Below are 22,132 nucleotides of genomic sequence, written 5' to 3'. Positions count from 1 at the left end.
GCATCAGTTAAACTGTTGACAGCCTAGAAACATGTATGAGACAATGAAAATTTATATTAAAAAACCTTGCCATATTAGTGAAATTCCTTAAAAGTATAAGTAAGGCTGTACAAATTACTTTTTATAATACAAAGTCTACCTAACTTTTCACTGGTGAACATCCTCTTGTAGGAGGTCTTTCTGTCTCATTACAAAAGTAAAGTTGTATTCAAAACGAGTTGAATACCTGACCATGACTTTCTTACAAAATCTGCCATGCATGCAAATCTGAAGGTTGACAATATTATTTTTCTGTTTTGACCTCAAAACACTCAACATTTGGTGGTATTTCCACTTTATTACCAGCCAAGTGAAGAGAAGGATGCAACTCTGAGGAAGTATCATTTAAAAGGTTTTTTACTGGGATGCCTGGATGGCTCAACAGTTTAGTGCCTGCTTCCTGCCTTCAGCCCAGTGTGTGATCCTCGAGTCCAGGGATCGAGTCCCACATCGGGCTCCCTGCATGGAGCCTGCTTCTCCCTCTGCCTGTGTCTCTGCCTCTCTCTGTCTCTCATGAATAAATAAATAAAATCTTTCAAAAAATAAAAGGTTTTTTTTTACTTTGTGAAGAAAAATTGAGTATTTTCTGAGAATTTCCACATATATACAAAAACAAAAATCTGTCTTTGTACTCAGAATTTAAAAAGGAATGGGATAATGCCATCAACAAATGCTTATGCTACTTTAGTTGTACAATCATTGCCAAAGCATTTCTGAAAACAAACAAATTCACAGGAAAAAATGAGAGAGAGAGAGAAATCTACTCTCCTATCTTGGAATGCTCAGTAAAATGGGAGGAATTTCTGCTGAAGCAAAGAATGAATAAACAGACTAAGAGACAAGGAGAGCTTACAAGTAGTCGGACAAAGAAAACAGGTTGGAAAAGCTCCCCACTCAAAAGTCCAGAAGCTAGAAACTTGTATTTTGGCTACTTCAAATGGTAATAACGCTCATTCATAAGAAGTATTTACCTTAATAACAAGAATAATAAAATAACATGATACTGAAAATAATCACGGACATGATGAAAACAGCAGCAGCAGCTGATGCCAGTGCGTGAATCCTACATGACAGTATCTGATTAATCTTTGCAGAGATCATTATTCCCAGTGAACAGGAGAGAAGCACTAGGCCTAAAAGTGGTTAGGTGACAGGGGCAAGTTCACACAGCATTTCAGAATGCACACCCTCTGGAACATCTGAGTCCAGATTCTAGGCAGGAATACCCTCCTGTTTTATACTCAAAATGTAGCCTTGCCCTTCATCTGGTCTTGGCTCTCAGCTTCTGGTAGGTAGCCAATGTCATACATGATCAGAATGCCTTTGTTTAGGGTAGGGCCTAGCCACACTGGATCTGAGGGTAGGACCAGCCACATCTGACAGTGTCGGATGGAGATTGACCATACCAGAAAGCCCAACACGTGACTGATGATGGATATTTGAGTCATGAGGTAGGAGCTGACTTAGGCAACTGAGCTCAACTACACATGTGCCATTTAGGTAACAATGCCCCAGTAAAAACTCTCAACACTGAGGCTTGGTGAGTTTCCCTTGTTAGCAGTAGTCCTTGCTTATTAACACACATCAATACCAGGAGGTTTACTCATCCTGAGAACAACAAAAGCTTAGCATTAGGACCCTTCCAGATGTTATGCTATGGGTTTCCTCCTTTGGCTGATTTGAGCATGTATCCTTTCCCTATAATAAACTATAATCACCTGTAATCACAATTATAATAGCTTTCAGTGGCTCCTGTTGGTCCTTCTAGCAAATTATCAAAGCCAGAACTTGAAGTTGGTGTTAGAAATGAGGGTAGTGTAGGGACTGTACACTTATACCTCAAAGTCTAGCTAAATCTAGACACCCTTTCCACTGCAACATCACCACTAAATTAACCCTCACTAAAACCAACCACACCTTAAGAAAACGGCTTGCTATCCTCTTTAGTCCCTGGTTTTTATTTACCTCTGAGAGGAAAATAACATAAGGAAAAAGTTTTCCTTTTCCATGAAGAAAAGGATTTTGAAGAAATGGATTTTGAAATAGCTATTAACACCCCTACCAAAAGATTCGATGTGGTCATTTTCCTGATTTTTACCCCTAAGTAAGTTTACTGCACAAAAATAAACACAAACAAGACAGCTGGCTTTAACAGTCACATTTACTGTCTTAGAAAGTTGAAAATAATTCTAATACCTATTTGTAAATATTTACAAAAACGGTGAATTTTTCATAGAACTTTTTTCTGGTCTAATAGCTCTTAATTCACTTTGAGTAGCTAATATATTTTGTTCACGTGTAAGTTGGTATAGCGTCATCATTCCAACAAACTCTGATATGTGTAAAGCCTGAAAACAATACTATAGTAACATAATGGTGTAGATTTGAAAACTCCAGGAAGGTTGGGAAGAGAAGCTGACAAAAGGAAAATTAAGTCAAGATAAGAAGGGGGGGGGATTTCAATGAAAAAGACACAAAGAGGTGTTTTTTAAAAATTCCCTATAAGTGACCACAATGCAAATCAAAATGTCCATTCCATCATCTTCGAACACAAGTCAAATCCCAAGAGATACTCTAATTATTCTCTAGAGACTATTATTAATTTTAAATGAGGCTGCTAAATAACTAGAAGCCTTTTTATTCTGAGATCTTTTTTAGAGAATGGCAACAATAGCTAATTTACTTACATTTATGTGCCAGGCACTGTACTAAGGAAATTACAAGCCTTGCCTCCCTTATTCTCAGAGTATATCTGACTCCATCCCCTACTCTATGAGGTCCAGCTGTGGTACCACCCTGTAACACTACCATCCTCCACCACCATCCTCATCTATACCTCTGAGTTCATGCTGACCGTTGTCACATTTGGGCTCAGCCCCCACCACCCTTGTTATTCTCTGCTCTGATTTCCTTTTGTCATTCAGAAATTGGCATAAATGTCATCTTCTCGGCTTAAATGTCCTTCCACCCACCCCTCACTTCCACCTTTCACAGAGGTACCAAAGCACATCTCACTGAATTTCACTATTTATAAACATTATACATGTTCACATATGCACTTGTTATTTTTATCTAATTCATCGTTGTATCCTCAACTCCTAGAACATGGAAGATATTCCACATTTATTGAATGAAAAAGATGAATGAAGGAATTCTCACAATAACTCAGTTTAAGGCATATACTTTTTTTTTTTACAACTAGTGATTGATAAAGCTAAGATTTTAATTTCAGAGCTTATGTTCTCAACTTACAGTTTTTAGGCCTCCCCAACAGAAAGAAATGAGGCAAGGACCAATTAAAAAACCCAACCTCGGTAACAGGTTTTTTTGGGTGAGAAACCTGGGATCCGACCCCAATAATCCTATTCTTGTTGTGCTTCCCTTTCCAATAAGCCAGACAGTTCTAAATATGGTTAAAGGCAAAAATTAACCATTAGCTTGCCTTTTAAGTTTTAGTATTTCCTGATAACCCTGGACTTTTCCAGCCTGCGAGGTACATACCCACCCTTTCTGAAATTAAAGTTCCTAAAGGCCTTTTAGACCTTCAGCAGCCATTCAAAAGCCTCCCAAAATGTAAGTACAAATTAATAATCAAACATGACAGTTCAGTTCATGCTTCATACTCTGAAAAGAGACAAAGACCACTCAGTCCTGCTTCACCAGAATGAAGTAAGAGATGCTGGAGTATAATGTTGTAGTCTCTTGCTGGTGACATAAATTTAAAACAAAGATATTCTGAAGTCCTTGCTAATCGAAAAGAAATTATCCAGCATTTTCTTCAAAATGAATTTTGATCCTCAAAAGGACAGAACCTTGACGATTCACACGGATATTCATAACCAGCAAAAAAAGAAGCTTGGCTGAGAACAGAAGGAGGCCTCCTGCCTAACGAAATGGATTCAATGTAACATTTAGATTGATGCTAAACTTTACTTTTTGTGACAGGGGCATTTTTTTGATATGCTAGCCTGACTCCAAAGCTCCATTTTAAGTTTACAGCCTAAAATAAAGGGCATATAACATTTCCGAACAGGATTAATAAGTCCAAAAGTCCAATCCTGAGGTGTTATTTTTTCCCCCAAACGCCCACGGGCTACTCAGAATAACTACCTTTGAATGTAAGTACAAGCTTTATGAGCTCCTAAGGTAATGTCACCTAAAAGATCAATCTGTGGTCAATCAATTCTAATAGTCACACTCTATACAGTTTTTATGAAGGCTGACAAAGAGAAATAGACAAAGCATTCCAGGCAGTTGGATTACTTTTACTATAAGAAATAAAATTCCTAAAAGACCATCATGGTATCTCTGAAATTCCTATGGAAAAAGGAAAGCGTATCCTATTTTCTCTCACTTATTTACATCATATCTACATAATGCAAAACTAAAGGATATTTTGAAATGAAGAGGGTAAATCCAAAAAGGGAGCTAGGGTGGGCACTGCTATTTAAAGCAGAATTTAAGAGAAGGTGGAGCTAGAAAGGAATAGTCAATCTACTCATGAGGTATTTAAACCAGACATAATGAGCTCTACCCTAGGTCAGAGAAAATAAAAGTAATACATCACCAGTGAAATGAGATCTGTACTCTAGTCCCTACTATTCTATAGAAAAAAAAAATTAAAGATGGAAACATTTTATAGCAGTGAGGCATCAACTTTTTTTTTTTTTTTTATCTTTGGCATTGGGGGCGTGGAGCTAAAAAATGCCAAACAAACAAGAAATGACAAAAATAAAATTCCATTTATATTCTCCCAAAGCCCAGAGCATAAAGAATTCAATCTTAATTCATTTTTTAAATATTTTATTTACTTATTCATGAGAGAGAGAGGCAGAGACATAGGCAGAGGGAGAAGCAGATGCCATGCAGGGAGCCTGATGTGGGACTCGATCCCAGGACTCCAGGATCACGCCCTGAGCCAAAGGCAAATGCTCAACTGCTGAGCCACCCAGGCATACCTTAATTCATTTCTTATACAAATATTTGAATGCCAAACACGTGCAGTTTTTAAGAAACTAACTGTAACAGATATGATGATTGTCGACTCAAACGTTCTTTTTCTTTGCTTTCAGAATCTGCCTTTTATCAAAGATACAGAAAGCACCAGATAAGCTACATTCCCAGAACTCTTTGTAGTTCTTGCTGGGAAGAAGGGAAGACAAAGAAGATTGGGTTCTGAGACTAGTAACAGCCCAAGAGGGGTATGTATTAGTTTGTGAGGTCTGCCATGACAGAGCACCACAAACTGGATTGTTTAAACAACAGAAAATTACTGTCTCACAGTTCTGCAGGCTAGAAGTCTCAAATCAAGATGTGGGAAGGACTGGTTTTTCTGAGGGCTATTATAAGGGAAGAATCTGCTCCAACCCTGTTAACTTAGTTTATAGGTGGCTGTCTTCTCCCTGTGTCCCTTCAAGTCATCTTCCCTGTATGTGTGTCTCTGTGTCCAAATTTTCCCTTTTTTATGGATACCAATCACAACAGATTAGGGCCCACCCTAATGACCTCATCTTAACTACTCCCATCTGCAATGACCCTATATCCAATAAAGTCATGTTCTGAAGACCTGGGGATTAAGACTTCAACACACAATTTCTGAGGGGGACATAATTCAATCTGTAACAAGAGGTATGGGACAATCTGCTAAAAACTTTTAGGAAAGAGTCTCTACCCTGATTTTGAGGAAAATCAAAACAAAACAAAAGATGAAGGATATGCTGACTTTGCTTCCTTTCTTCTTTGATATGGAAATTGTCAGGTGAGGAAGGATGGAACACTGGGAACCCCCATGGCCATCTAGACACCGTGTGTGTGTGTGTGTGTGTGTGTGTGTGTGTGTGTGTGTGTGTGTGTGTGTGTATCACGGAAAAGCTAACCCAGAGTCCTCACATCTTTGAGTTCCTGAACCAACATGAACCACATAAGCCTAAACATCATGTTAGAAAAATAAACCTCTAATGGATTTTTGTCATGTGCTGCTGAATGTACTAGAACTACGTGCTAGAAAGAAAGGGAAAAAGTAATACAGCGTACTTAAGATGAAAAAGAAACAGAAAATGCTTACCAGGAATAACTAATTTATCCATTTCCCACATCTGGAAATGTTATCAAGCAATTAGGTTATAAGAAAAAGTGCTGGAGTATAGCAAACACCTGGAGTATGAGAGCATAATAGAGACCAATAGAAAGCAATAAAAATTATTTAATTTGCCAAATTAGTGGTTTACTACATGATTTGCTCAATCTGTATTTCACGTTTTGTCCATAAACAGAAATTTTTAAAAAGCTGCATGGGAAGCAGTGTGCAATAATTAGACAATTAAAAACTGAAAGGGACGGGTTAAGCTTTACAGGTGCTAGAAATAAATGTTTAATAAAAAAAAATTCTCCCGTGGATGGCAGAACTTTTCAAAGCACAACAAATTTTTAGCAAAAGTTGCACTTTTCTTTCATTGCAATATGTTTTTTTTTTAAAAAAAACCACACAAAGATGCCCACACCCATAAGCATATATGCACATTATGGTTGTGTTGAAAGTTAAGATATCTGGATTTTAGCACTTTTATTTAGTGAACTAATGACATATATATATTTTAATTTTATTTATTCATGGGAGACACAGAGAGGCAGAGACACAGGCAGAGGGAGAAGCAGGGAGCCCGATGTGGGACTTGATCTCTGGACCCTGGGATCACACCCTGAGCCAAAGGCTCAACCACTGAGCCACCCAGGTGCCCCACTAATTACATATTTTGATGAAAGTTACAATCTATTTCATTGAATTAATATTCAGTTTGTATAGTTAAGTAAAAGAAGAGAACATGGGAGAATTTTGAAGGTGCCCAACATTTTGATACTTTTAGGCCAATGGCTATATTTCTGATTTTTGAACTATTCTTTACAAATGAATGAAATAGTTAACCAATTGACTGTTATGTTGCAGAAATAATGTATTTGGGCGAAAAAAGCTTAGGTGATGGGTTGAAGCCTCTGTAGATTAAAATCTTTTCATAATGATTTACAGCTTTATTTAAATTCATGTTTTGTCTCTATATGAATGTGAGTTCTAGTGCTTTTGAACTTCCTCGACATCCTTCCATAATCCCTAGACCTTCCTTGCTAGATGGTTTAACAACAACTCCACGTGACAAGACAAAAAAAACAAAAGTTACAATGCTATTGTTAGATGCAGTATGCAATGTGCACAATACAGACAGGAGTGTACAATCCATGGCTCATTTGTGTAAAAAAAAAACCCACTTACATCTCTACTTTCTATTATACCAACTCTCACTGAACATCTCTGACATATGCAAATTCACGAGGTTCTCATGAATCATATTGAATTGAAGACTTCATTAATCAACTCTTTTAAAAACATTTCTTAGGCATCCTACCCTCAAAGGTTTTAATAGAGTTTATTATGTTTATGGTTTCTATTCTTTACCAAAGACACTGGATCAAGGCTTTCTGGGGTCCAGGTATGATTCCATCTGTGTATTCTACAAAGAATGTTTCATATCGAACTCCAGTTCAAGGCTACTGTTTCTACGAAAAAAATACAATAAAAATTTCTATAATAAGTCAGTTGTAATGGAGAAGCTATTAAGTAACACCAGCTAGTGATTGCATTCTGTAGTATTTTTGCAGTGTTAATCTCATAAACTAGAAAAAAGCATAATCGTTTCCTGCCTACACCTCAGTAAGCAGAAGCCGGCAGGGTTTGTAAATATCTGCAGATATAAAACACCATCTAGTTCCCTCATCCCAGCAAGGATTCTGTTTTTTTTTTTCTTTCTAGACCACTAAGGATATTAAACTGGGCCATGTGGTAGGTAACAAAGATCCACAGAAACAGGTCAGAGGAAGACCGTTGCCTAAACTGTCGGGGACTACAGGGTGAAGGTAGCGGGGAGTCCCAGAGCTGCCTAAACTTGAATAACTAAATAATTTCTCAACTTTACTCTCATAACTTTTCATTTACCCACATCTAAAATTTATTTTTCATGATTTATTGTAGACACGGCACGTGTGTGTACACACACATACCAGGTATTAAAAAAAGTCTCTCGAAATAATCTTAATCTTTATTGCATTCTGGATCATAGCATTTTTTCTATTCTATTCCACCCAATGTCCTTCGCCTATTCTTTATTTTTTAAATGCCAGACATACCTACTATATTAATATCATCACCCATCAATGAGTTTCCATTCCCAATTTGATAATCCCTGGTCTAGAACCATGCCTCTCCTGCCCTCAATGTCCTAGATTATTATTTTGGGAGGGACTTGTGATGATTGCAAGGTATTTCTTTAATTTTCTCCACTTAGAAATGAGACCAACTTTGGCTGTGAAGTAAGGCACTGTCTACTTTTGAAACGGAAAGAGTACTTGTGGTCCTAACATGTAGAAATGACAAGAGTGTTTCCCAAATCTCCTGAACTGCTACATTTTCTGTTATCTTGCAGAGGGGAGCAATACTATTATGCATTGCTGCTAACCTTAGAAAATAAGAACATGTTTTATTTTGAAAAACACAGTTTCTTACTTTTTTATAACAGGGATCAAAATCCCTCGTTACATATACTTATTAAACAAATGCACAGTCTCAAACATCAACTTACGAAGGTAAAATAGACACTGCTTACCAGGTCCTCTACTAGACACTTTGCATTTACTGAGTCACCTAATTCAAAGTGAATATTAAACACTCATTTTAATGTTATTGCTTTCCTTAATATTGAAACAGAATATAAATAATGATCCTCAGGGCTGCAGAGGATGAATTAAATTGAATGTTCTATACACATTTTTGGCGCCACCATTCTGGAGAAGCATTTGGTGATACATATAAGAAGCCACCATCATGCAGGAAGCCTAAAGAAAATCTGCCCTCAATTCTTTTATTGATTTTTACTCAGTATCACCACTTAGCAGTCTTCCTCCATTCAGAATTCTTAGAACAATTTTTGTGTACTCTACTCATCACAGTATCCCTATCAGACTATATTGGCTTTACTTGTTTTTCACTCATATTTTCCCTATTCCCAATCTTTAAAATTGGGAAGATACTGAATATAATAAACACACATTTCTACCTTCTTATCGGGTCTATCAATATTACATCTATTGAAAAACTTAGTACATTAATGTTAGAATAGAAATATGTGTGTTTGTGCTTCTTTGCAAATGATTTTAATTTACAAAATGTTAATGCTGATCAAAATAAAAGAATGAATTTGGCCATTCTTTTTTTTAAAAAAGATTTTATTCATTTATTCATGACAGAGAGAGAGAGAGAGAGAGAGAGAGGCAGAGACACAGGCAGAGGGAGAAGCAGGCTCCATGTGGGGAACCTTCTGTGAGACTCAGTCTCAGGTCTCCAGTCTCCAGGATTACCCCGGGCCGAAGGTAGCACTAAACCGCTGAGCCACCGGGGCTGCCCAAATTTGCCCATTCTTAAGATAACCCTAAGCAAACATCCTTTCTCTAACTGGAATACATATGTCCCACTGCAACATAATTCATCACATAAAAATATGGACTTATATAAGCTAACTAAATGATTATACTGATGACTCTCAAAAAATACCCCCATTGTGTTCTCAGAGGTATCTACCATCATTGGATGGCTATTTCTGTTTGAAAAACTTACAGGATGTTGGTCACCTATAATTCATTCACTCCCTCCTGAATACTGAGAATACTTGTATTACACAGAATAACTTCATTAAAACTATACATAAGTAGCACTCTTAAAAGCAATAGCACCCTACCAGTCATCTCTTGTATAACTTCCGAGTGTGGAAGCAAAGCCCCATTTCTGGATTTTAATAACTCATTTGAATATAACAGCTGCCTTAGCCATTTAAAAAAAAAAGTGAGCTTTTGGTGGGCTACTTTATTACTCAGATTTCCAAGGAAGTTGCTTAAAGTTACTCTTAAGAGAGTTTAGCATTTACACAGCTTTTACTGTTCCATAAAATAGATCTCTTTGCAAAATATCCCCAAATCCATGATAAATTATTTATGTGAACCATGAATTTAGTTAACATATAACCAACATGCAATTTTTAGTCTAAATCTTCTAGAGTTGGATATAATGTTAGGATTTGAATCTGTCACCTGTATGCTATACATTTCTGTATCTTCATCTCAGAACTGGAGCTCTATTTAGGAAAACACATTTGCTTTTTGGAAAGGGCCTGAGCTACACTGTCTTTTCAGGACTTTTCAAATGTGAGATTCTTTAATTTTATAAAATGTATATGATACAGCTCATTACACATATTTGGGAATTTTGGTTTGTAGAGCTATACACCGGTGGCTACTGGGCCAAATCTATCCTGCAGCATTATTAGACTTGGATCATAAAATGTTCAGGGGAGGGGGAATAAAACAAGAAAACCCTTCACTTAAATTAAATGGCCTCATTATAAATCCAAAAGTAGTAGGTATGAAGTCAAATTTAACCTTAAGAAAAAATATCAAAGATCTAGTAACATCATGCCTCCTTTTTCCCATGGCAATCCTAAACTCAGCAATGCCATACAGACAGAGCAACCCAGTCTTCCCAGAAGGCAGCCCCTCGGGGAGTAAGCCATCTTGGGTTGTTAGCAAGAAATTCATCCACAGTTATGGGAAAATAACTTTGTTTACCAACAAAATTATCTTGAATTCATTCACACCACCCTTCTTCCTGGAATGACTGATTTCCCTCCTATCATCCAAGACATGGAATCTTTTGATAGTCCAGCCAAAATTAATCTCCCTTTATCAGAAATTAAATTTAGTGCATTGGATTATAACTCTCCCAAAACATCTGTATTTTAGTAATTTGTGTGCAGGTTGTCTACTTTTTCCTGGACCTATATCCTTTTGATTCCCTAACAGTACATTTCAAAATACCTTGCAAATAATAACATAAGTGCTTGATAAAAAATGATCTTAAAAAAACATATATTATGCTTTAGGACAGAGGTCGATAAACTATATGCGCAGAGGCCAAATTTGACTGCCATCTGTTTTTGTACGACCCATGAATCAAAAGAACAATATTTCATGACACATGAAAATTATATGAAATTCAAGTCTCAGTGTCCATCAATAAAGTTTTATTGGAAGACAGCCATGTTCACTTGTTTATCTATTGTCTATGGCTGATTTCACATTTTAATGGCGCAGTAGTTATGACAGAGACCATATGGCACACAAAGCCCAAAATATTTACTATCTAAATACTGCATGAAAAAGTTTGCCAACACCTGCTTTAGGAAGGAATATGTCTAATAGGAGGAATAGTGCCTTTGCATTGAGTTAGATATGCTTTTTTCCCCTAAATATTAACATCTACTTTTTAGAGAAGCCATTTAAGTTCTCTGAGCCACTGAGTTATAGGGATGATATCAATATTAAAGAGTTTTTGATGCAAAGATAAGCAATATTTTTAATGCAGCAGCAGTGCAATAAATGGGATTTGATATTATCACCTATTTTTGCTTAGCACTTGCATCAAACTTTTAATTACATCTGACTGAGGAATGGTAATTTATGAGAAGGTAGTCTAATAAATGGCTTCATTCATTAGACTGTCTTATCTACAAGACATTGCCTTTATCTTCATGGTACTTGTGAACACTGCCACCTGCATTCAGTGTATCTGGTTTGAGCAAATAATTGCAAATATTATGTCTAAGACCAAAGGTCCTTATTAATCTATGGAGGGTGGTAACTTCAAAAAAGAAGGGGAAAAATGCATCTTTATAATACCTATTGCGTCCGTTCTCATTGAGAGACAATTCTCCAACAAGTATTTACTCTCCTTCGTGTCTTCAAATAATTATTTGCCAAAGTAGTATCAATGGGAAACTCAACAAAATAAGCAGCAAAGAACTTTCAAAAACCCCATGAAGCAGGAAAAAAGCATTAGATTCTTTTATATTGTTGTTAGCCAAATGTTTATTTTCTCTCTTCTCCCATAATAGGAATAATGGCCATAGCACTGAGTATTCTAAATTTTCTTTGCTGCATAATCAAGCAAAAGAAAAAAAAATGTTACATTGTGTGCTGCAGTAAATATCATTTTTTCACTGAAGACAGATGGCTACTCAGAAACCCATGTAGTAGTACACTGTTCAACAGCCAATTCTTCATAATTACATGATCTGTATATGACCCCTTTATATGTTTTTTAACATATGTCTGAATTTAAGTATCATTCGCATTTGTGCACACACGGGATGGGAACGAAAGGCTCTCATTTCCTATTCAAAAAATTAGGGAAGGTTATTTTAAAATCCTATAAAAGAACAGCTATTAATGAACAACTTATTTGAGGACTAAAAATCCAGGAGTTCTACTTCAAAGACTTAAGGCTGATAAAAAAAACACATATAGATTGCCATCTGCCTTTAAAATCACTTGGGTGGCACATCCTGACTGCACTTTATGTTGCATGGGTTCTAAGAATAAGAAGGAATGTGTGATGCTGCCATGAATAGTAGAACAGGGAAATACTATCTCCGGCTGTTTTTTGAAAAATACTTGAAACTCAGTAGTGCTACGTGTCAACAGGCAACACTAATCAATGTCACAATGGCAGCAAGTGATCCCAGAGTGGCCTGGATTCCTTTAAGCCCAGCCAAGGGCAGTGTTCATCGCCCTTCCTTGCTTGAAGGATCAAAGAGCAAATGATGTTCTTCACATGCTTGGAATAAACCGTGAATGAGTCACCAGAGCCAATGAAAACGGCAGCCTACACGTTCCACTCTCTCAGATCAGCAGACCCTATTAAGCTACCCAGGTAAGCAACTGCATGGAGTTACAGGTTCAGAGAATATGGATTCATGAGTCACCACACCATCACACATCATTGCGTACCACCTCACACCTCTGTAACCGGTCCTTGAGTTTTCTTTCTTGACCACCTTCCACCAACAGATCACAGGCCTCTGATCACTATGTAGTAAGTCCAAGAGAAGAGCAGTTTCTTCTGTGTACGAGTCTCCCAAGGTCACTCATCACGAGGGATGGCTCGGGTCTACCTGAACAAATAGACAATGCTTTCCTTTCCCTGTTTTTTAACTGTCCTTTTAGTTAAACGGAACAAATTGCTTCCTGTTTAAGTGACAGGTAGGAGTATTACTTTTGTCTCCAGTAGTCCCATAAATAAGAAGAGTAAACCCAGATAATAAAAAGAGAAAGTAGTAAGTCAAATACCAAGATAGGAGCTTAATTCCTTAGCTGCCAGGCAGAAGTTGGAAGAAGTTGGAAGAAGCATCATTTTGGTTAATCTAATGGCCTGGTAGAGGTATAGGAAGTGTTTCGCCTCCTTTTAGTGTCTCAAGCATCAAGTTTGTTGTTTTTCTTCTTTTTAAGCAAGAAATAGCCACAATGTAGCATGACCAAGAAACACAATACTCAGTATATGCTTTTCAGATACAGACTGTTGTGCAAACATTTATCACCAGTATTTTATTTATTTTTATTTTTAAAATATTTTATTTATTTATTCATGATAGACACAGAGGAGAGAGAGAGAGAGAGAGAGAGAGAGAGAGAGAGAGAGAGAGAGAGAAAGATGCAGAGACACAGGCAGAAGGAGAAGCAGGTTCCAAGCAGGAAGCCCGACGCAGGACCCAATCCCGGGACCCCACGATCACGTCCTGGACCAAAGGCAGGCGCTATATCGCTGAGCCACCCAGGGATCCCTATCACCAGTATTTTAATATTAACCATGCTACATGAATTTCATGAATAGTAATGGTGGAATGACACAAAATTTCACAACCAAATTTGTAGTGTAATGGTAGTTATTTTAGATTCCATTTCTTGCATCAATGCTTTAATGATAAAAATTAATAAATAAAAAGGTTCCTGAATCATTTTCATTTATACACTTGTTTACTGATGGGCAGATGAATTCTAACATTTCACCCATTTCTGTAAGTCATTTGCCTTCTTGTTTTCACTAACTCTGTTCAAAGAAATTAATGTGGTGTTCCTTACGGGCATTGGGAGTTGACCTTATGTAAAGACAGAACAATCCTGGCAATCAGTAGACAATTAGTGAAATTAGCTAAGCTTCTTTGCCATGGTTGACAAATAAAAACTCCAAAATCTGCTCAATAATGTGGTACTGCTTTAAAACTATGAAAATTGTATCACAAAACATAAAATAACCATCTCCTCCCATAGTTTCTTCAAATTATAGACACAGATACTTATAGATGTTAAGATGCATATATAATGTGATTGTTCCTTACTGCATACTGTCCTCATAAGGCAATTTAAAATTTAAAAATATCTCTATCTAAAATAGCATCCAATGTTGCATATCTAATCACAGAGTTGTCACTTGATATTGTCTCTAACTTAAAGTGTCAGCTGATGTTCAAAGGAAGCAACATGCAGAAGTAAACATAAATTATATCTGCATATCATGCATGAGGGAAAAAAAGGCACAAGACAAGTCAAGGCCCAGTGACAAAACAAGAACAAAGAACCCTGCTATTTCTCAAATTAAAATATTCTGCAGTTTTTGAGTTAGGGTTTTGCTTTGAAAGTAATAGGGTTGCAGAACTGGTACCTATGAACTGACATTTTCTTTTGTCTAAGATTTGAATTTACACAAGTAGGGACAGGGTTGGGGTGTGGTGAGGCTCTAAAAGGATGAATGGTCAATGGAAGGTCACTCTAAGAAGCTAGGGAAGGGATCCCCAAGGAATACCTTCGCAGGCTTTTTCACTGCCAGAGTGCTTGAATATGTTAAGCAAAAATAAAAACTTTTAAAACTTCTAGGAAACAGAAGAAAGAATATACATGGGAACTGGACACTACACAATTGATGTGAGAATTATAGAAAAACATGTAAATTCCTTGCATAGTGCTTGTCATTGAGGACAACTAAGTAGTGGTAGTCATTATCTTTATACAAGCTTAAAAGACATGGACTGGCAAATGGTAATAATTGAGGAAATGATCTATTTCCACACTGATGAGTATTTTTATATAATCAAACTCATATAATGATGAGCAAGATGGTAAAATATAGTATAAAAGAAATGCACATCATTTTTATAGACTCAAACTCCCAAACACTCAGCAGTAGGTAAGATGGATCAGAGTTACTTGAAGCAATAAATGTTAGTACCTGCTCACAATTCATTCTAGGAAAGCAATGTACAGATTTTAAGAGGGAAAGATGAAATAAACACAGAAGCCTGGACTAGGACTTAGGAATCATCAATCCCATTGTATAACAAATGGGATTTTTATCCCCCAAGCCACTTGACACACCAAGGCAATTCCTTGCCACATAATACCAACTAAGAGTCAAGTGTTTTGACTTGAAAGGACCACTTTCCTTTTAGTAGCCCAACCGTCCTGGGACATTTTAGTTTCTGTCCATTCTCTTAAGGCTATTCATCTTAAGAGTGGCTGGAAGAAGTGGTATATTTACAGAAGTTTTTTTAATAGACAACTCCTTCCAATGTACACCTGGGCTGTCATGGACATATACACCTGTCTTCTAAACACTGGTATCAATCCTCTCCAGGAGGAAATATTTAGTTCTTTTCTGTAAAAGGATCTACAACACACCATACTCAGAAAAGGCTTAGCACAGTTGAAAGCTTCAAAGGGGGGAAATTTTGGCAATCTAGATCAAGAAGCCAGTGGGCCAGTAATTGGCCAGGTGACTGGGGCAAAAGGGCCCCAAATATTTTAAACCACACTGTTCTCATTTACAAGGTGAGCATGGCCTGGAATACACAAGTATATGTGCAAAAATAAATGCATGTGTAAGTATATAAAAATAACCTTCTCGGGATCCCTGGGTGGCGCAGCGGTTTGGCGCCTGCCTTTGGCCCAGGGCGCGATCCTGGAGACCCGGGATCGAATCCCATGTCGGGCTCCCGGTGCATGGAGCCTGCTTCTCCCTCTGCCTGTGTCTCTGCCTCTCTCTCTCTCTCTGTGTGTGTGACTATCATAAATAAATAAAAATTAAAAAAAATAAAAAAAAATAAAAATAAAAATAAAAATAACCTTCTCTTATCAAAGATGACTGTCATCAATGTACTTCCTTCCTTCCTTAATGGTTTCTGCTCCAGTAATTCAGGGCTGTGGGAGGGCCAAGAGGAGAAAGAATCTCAGGCAGACCCAGCACTAAGTGTGGAGCCTGACACAGGGCACGATCTCAGGACTCTGAGATCAAGACCTGAATCAAAACCAAGAGTCAGATGCTCAGCCAACTGCACCACTCTAAGGGCTTACTGTTCACAAGTCTAAGCAGCTTCTTCTCAGACTCCATCTTCTTCCAACTTTCCTTTTTTCCTGAAATAATTCCTCTACTTCCACCTTATCTTGGTGGTTTGGAGATCTACCATATCTTTGCTGTCTTTCCTTCCCTCTTACACTTGCACCTGGGTTTGGTCTGCCTCTTATAACTCTCTACCCATCATCCTTAAACAGGCTCCCCAGTTGCTCTCAGAATGAAAACCCCTCCCCCATCTTGATCTCCTGCTGGGATACCATGTGCTCCCTCCACCAACACTGGGATCTAATCTTTTGATTTTAACAGACTTGCAGCTCCTACCACCCACACTTTGAGTATCTCAAAACTCATTATGCTCAAAACACATCCAAATCCTTGCCTCCTTCTGTGTTTATTAGTTCTGTTAATTGCCTCATTATCTTCCCACTCAACTTGGAAACTTTGAAAGTCTTCGACAATCTCTTCTCCCTTACCAGGTACAACCATCCAATTGCTTGTCATACCTTTTCAGTTCTGGCTCTGTAATTTCTCTCATCACCAGTCTTACCTCTAGGGCTCCAACTGCCCTGGTTTGGGCAGAAGTTATCCCTCACATTATGGTACATTCATGTACCACAATGACCTCATGATAGGTCTTTTCTTTTGTTTGTTTGTTTGCTTTTTCTTCCTTCTAATTGATCCTACAAATACCCTTTGGGAGCAATGGTCTTACAGCAAGTCAAGATGCTCTCATTCCTTGCTTAACAATTTCTAGCCCCAACCCTTTTTTCTTCTAGCTTTTTCTCTACTATTTCTCCTCAAGTGTGCTAAAGGTATAGAATCTACATCTGTAATTTTCAATGGAAATAGAACTATACTTGATACCATATTATATAATTGGAATTTGCTTAGAACAGAATTTAAATGGTCTCACTAAAAACAAAACAAAACAAAAAACAAAAAAGATACATGACACATATAAAATTTACATTGTCTGGGGATCAAAAGGAAAATGAACCAGATGAAATTAATTTTAATCATATATTATAAACAACCCATTATATCAATATTATTTCAAAATTCAAGCAATATAAATACTATTAATGGGATATCATCTATTCTTCTTTCAAAATATGTCTTTGAAATTCAGTATTTTACACTTAAAACAAATCTTAGTTTGGATTAGCCAATACCTTCAAGTGCCCAATAGTTCCATGTTGCTACCATAATGGACAGTGTAGATCTATAAAAATATTACCTGGGTTTGAAATGTTGCTACATTTAAGAACGGCATGTAGCTTGATGCAAGGTAATAATCTCTCTGTACCTCAGTTTCCTTCCATAAAGTAATAACATTTAAATAATACCTATCTCGGGATCCCTGGGTGGCGCAGTGGTTTGGCGCCTGACTTTGACCCAGGGCGCGATCCTGGAGACCCGGGATCGAATCCCATGTCGGGCTCCCGGTGCATGGAGCCTGCTTCTCCCTCTGCCTATGTCTCTACCTCTCTCTCTCTCTCTCTGTGACTATCATAAATAAATAAAAAATTTAAAAATAAATAAATAAATAAATAAATAAATAAATAATACCTATCTCAAAGAGTCATTGCAATAATTAAATGACTTAACACAAACATTGCTTACGCTGAGGTTGACGTGCAATAAAACTTCAATATATATTAACTGTCATTATAATCATAGCTATTCCATACTTGCAAAGTATAATCAGCATCCAATTCTATGTTACACTTTTCTCCACACTTAAATAAGCCTTCCCACCTATTATGTGCTAAATGTTCGTGTCCTCCCCAAAATAGTATGTTAAAGCTCTATCCTCCAATATAAGAGTATTAGGAGGTGGGTCCTTTGGGAGGTAATGAGGTTTATATAAAGCCATAAGATGGGACCATCATGTAAACATTAGTGTCCTTATAAGAAGAGACCAAAGAGCTTAATCTCTCTTTCTCTCTGTCATGTAAGGGCCTAGCAAGAAGGTGGCTGTCAACAACTGAGAATAGTGACGTCAGGAATTGAATGAACTGGCACCTTGATCTTGGATGTCCCAGCCTCTAAAATTATGAGAAATAAATTTCTGTTGTTAAAGCCACGCAGCCTATGCAGTTTGAACAGACTAAGATATTGCCTCATTTTCTTAGATTATGTCCATTTTTAACATAATGGTTATATCCATGGGCTGTGGAGTGAGGCTGTCTTATACACTGGTTTTTGAATCCCAGTTCAAACCTTTATTATCTATGTGAATTTTAGAAAATTCCTTAACTTGTCAGAGCTATCAGTCGCTGATTTATAAAACAGGGATAACAATAGTATAAAGCTCAGAAGGTTGCCAAAGGAATTAAATGATACAATCTACACAAGGCCCTTAGTTCAATTCTTGGTACAAAGTAAAGCACTCGATGTATGTTCACTCTAATTATTATTAAGATCCAGCTTAAATGCTGTCCTCCCCAGGAATATTTTTCCTTCTTCGTTTTTTAAAAAGATTTACTTATTTGTCTGAGAAAGAAACACAGCAAGGAGGGGCAGAAGGAGATGGAGACAGTCTTAATCAGACTCTGCCCTGAGTGTGGAGCCCTGAGACCACAACTGGAGTAGAAACAAGACTTGGATGCTTAACTGACTGCACCACCCAGGGGTCCTAACCTTCTTCATTTCTGTAAGTTCTCTCTTCTGAGAACTTCCATTTTAGTCTCTTTTTCCAGCATTTTTTTAAATAAGATCTTAAATCTTAGCATTTTTCTTCTCTCACTGTTTATATGTGCTTCCTTTTCTTCCTAAACAGATAGCAACCCAATCCACCTTAGCCTCTTCTATACCACTTATTGAAGTGCCTTCCATAAAACAAACATTCAAGAAAATGTCTGTTGAACAGCTGTTTGAAAAGATAACCTGGGTTACAATGTGTGGGATGTGCTGGAAAAAGGAAGGGAAAGAAGGCAAAGAGATGAAAAGCAAGGTTAGGGCAACAGTTCAGGTCAAAGATAACAAAGACTGAAGTGGACTACAGAAAACTGTACTGCAAGTGGTGAAAACAGAAGAATGACAAGGAACTGTAATTTAGGGACACCCTCTACCACAACATAAAAGTGTTTATGCTTTTATGCATAAAAAAAGTGTTTATGCTTTTATGCTTTTATGCTTCTCTTTGCTCATAGGTATATTTGTAAGAGAGATGCTACTGACCAGAATCAAGATTTCTTTCGTTGTGCCTTACTTAAATGCAGGTATATACATGTGTTTGCTTATGCATGTGTGTCTTTATCTTATACTCAAAGTTCACTGTCATTCATGAGTTAATAAAGACTGTACTTCTACATAGCAGAAACCCAATCCTTTTAGTTCTGCTAAAACACCCCCATGGAAAGATAAAATATGCACAGGGATACTTAAAAACACTTTTATGTGAGGAGGACTTTAAGATGGCTTATCACTTAGGCAATAGTCAATTAAGTTGGTTTGAATGAGCACTGCATTTCCAGGAGTCAGTGAATTAATCAACAGATACATTTGAGACAATAGCTACTTTAAGAGCTAAATAAAATTGTGGTTTTTATTTAATCTCATGTGTTTGCTCAACTCTAATAGCATTTCCAATGCACATTATTTTTTAAGTCCCCCAAATGCTTTCTTAGTCACCATCAGGCTTACAAAAATCCAATATGTGGAGTTATCAATGATCAAGGTTATAAGAACAAAATGCACCAACAATCTTGCCTTGTTTTTCTCTAGATTTTCACATTCATACTCTGATAAACTGTCAAGATTTAAACGGGATAAATGAAAAGCATTTAAAGATTTAGGGTGCTGCAATTGAGGAGGATGATTTGAAATAGTTTATCGGTGAAAACAAGGAGGATGTCAAGATTTATAAGCAGAGATCAGCGACATCTCCATTTCACCAGTATCAGAGCCATCAAATCATATTACACTGCACACAAATACCACAGAAGAAATGACAGTAATTTGAGTTTATGGCAACAGTTTACTTGAAATGCCACATCCAACACCACAGACTCGTTTTCTCAGTGATTATAAGGGTGGCATCATTAAACCAATTGAAAAATATTCCTCAATTATTTCAGAGAGGACTTAAAAAGTTTAGTTTGCTTTTAAAGCTTTCCTTAACCATGATTTGGATGAAAAACAAGTACAGAAAGTGATTCACATTAAGGTGACAAAGAACGGGATGGAATATGTGATTCAGGCACTCAAAGATGTTATGTCCTTTGTACGCAAACTATTGCCTTTAAAACAAGCAGAGTGCATGATTTTCAAATGCAGCCCAAATATGTGAATTCTGTTTATTTATTGGTAAATGTTGTCCATTACTAAAGACTTCGTACACTTTAACACTACTCTGTTAAAGGAAGCCAAGGCTCATGTTTGGTGATCAGATATTTCATCCTCAATTACAATATCAACAATTCTTAAGAAATGATTTAATCAAAATGATCTGAATCATCTCATAAGGCGTGATCTATAGTCTCAGTTATGACACATTTAAGGATACAATGAGGAGTACAGGTTGCCTTCTTAATTCTTGAAAGTGGCAAACAAAGTTCATGGGTTAGTGTAGCTCTGCAGAATAAAGAGCTACACTTTATTCTGGAGGTATGGTGGGGGGCATTTACTGCTCTTTATGCTGTTTAAGCCAAGAGTGGGGCCATGTAAGTACAGTACCACTGAAGAGCTTATTTCTTTTGCTATCTCCGATCCATATGCACAGAATCAGCATTTCTCTCAGGCTGGTTTTTCTGATGATTGCATGATGGCCACCTGCAGCAATCAGGGTTTCAGCATTCCTCACTCAGACACATTAGGAGACAGGGCACTTTCCATAAAGTCTGAACAAAAAGTTATGGCTAAAAGATTGCCATGAACTCAGTGACTCAGGCCAGGCACTGGGGCAAATGAGACAGGTCCATCTTTGGAGCTTCGTATGGTGCCAATCTTGTCCAAGCATCGTGGTTAACTCACAATTGTAGAACAGAGTAGATGTTGGAGACACTACCATAATATCTACTAAAAGGTTAAGGAACACTGAAGGTCATCCTCCCTTCTCAGATTAATGGCTACTTAATTTCATGAATAATTTTTAGGTATTATAAATCCCAATATACTGATTATTCACTAAAATTTTAAGAGAAGAATTTGATGATATAAGAACACCTTGAAACTTCTATAGGAATACGATATTTTTCATGATGGTTATTTAACAGGGCATCAACAATGATTTCAGCTATCCAAGGAAATTTCTCTTTCCAAAAGACATATTTACTTAGCTCTTCCCACTAGAGGATTAAAACTAATAACACAATATAATATAGTCTGTGAAGTCTACAATTCCCACATTCATTGATTAAGAGCTTGTCTACATTCAACATGCAATGACACTTGAAATGCAAACAGCCTACAAAGAATTTAGTTAGGCAATACACTTTAAGGAATTATGTACAACTCATCATATGAAATCAGAAAGTCCCATTATCTCAATTCATTGGGTTTCCTATTGGGCTAGTATATGGTAAAAACATTTGCAAAATGGTCAGGTTTCTATTTCATAAATGTCTAGACTTATGCTATCCAAAAATAAAAGGCAAGCCATACACATAGTTTAAATTTTCTAGGAGCCACATTTCTTCATGAGAGAGGAACCACACTTAAAAAGGTTAAAAGATACAAGTGAAATTAATTTTAATAATATTTTACTTAACCAAATATATCTCTAATATTATCATTTCGACATCTAATCAATAAAGAATTACTGAGGTATTTTAAATCTTAATATTTTTGGTACCAAGTCTTTGAAAATCTTTG

At 36.9% G+C, this 22,132-nt stretch overlaps 1 protein-coding gene across 1 annotated transcript in view; it reads right to left on the bottom strand.

Annotated features, from left to right (window-relative positions):
- CNTN3 (contactin 3) overlaps positions 1–22,132 on the bottom strand; it is a 247,363-nt gene that overhangs the window by 220,660 nt on the left and 4,571 nt on the right. The gene's annotated exons all lie outside the window — the stretch shown is intronic.

Source organism: Nyctereutes procyonoides, unplaced genomic scaffold (assembly GCF_905146905.1).
Source record: "Nyctereutes procyonoides isolate TBG_1078 unplaced genomic scaffold, NYPRO_anot_genome, whole genome shotgun sequence".
In the NCBI taxonomy this organism is placed as follows: domain Eukaryota; kingdom Metazoa; phylum Chordata; class Mammalia; order Carnivora; family Canidae; genus Nyctereutes; species Nyctereutes procyonoides.
This window is presented reverse-complemented; position numbering and strand designations above follow the sequence as displayed.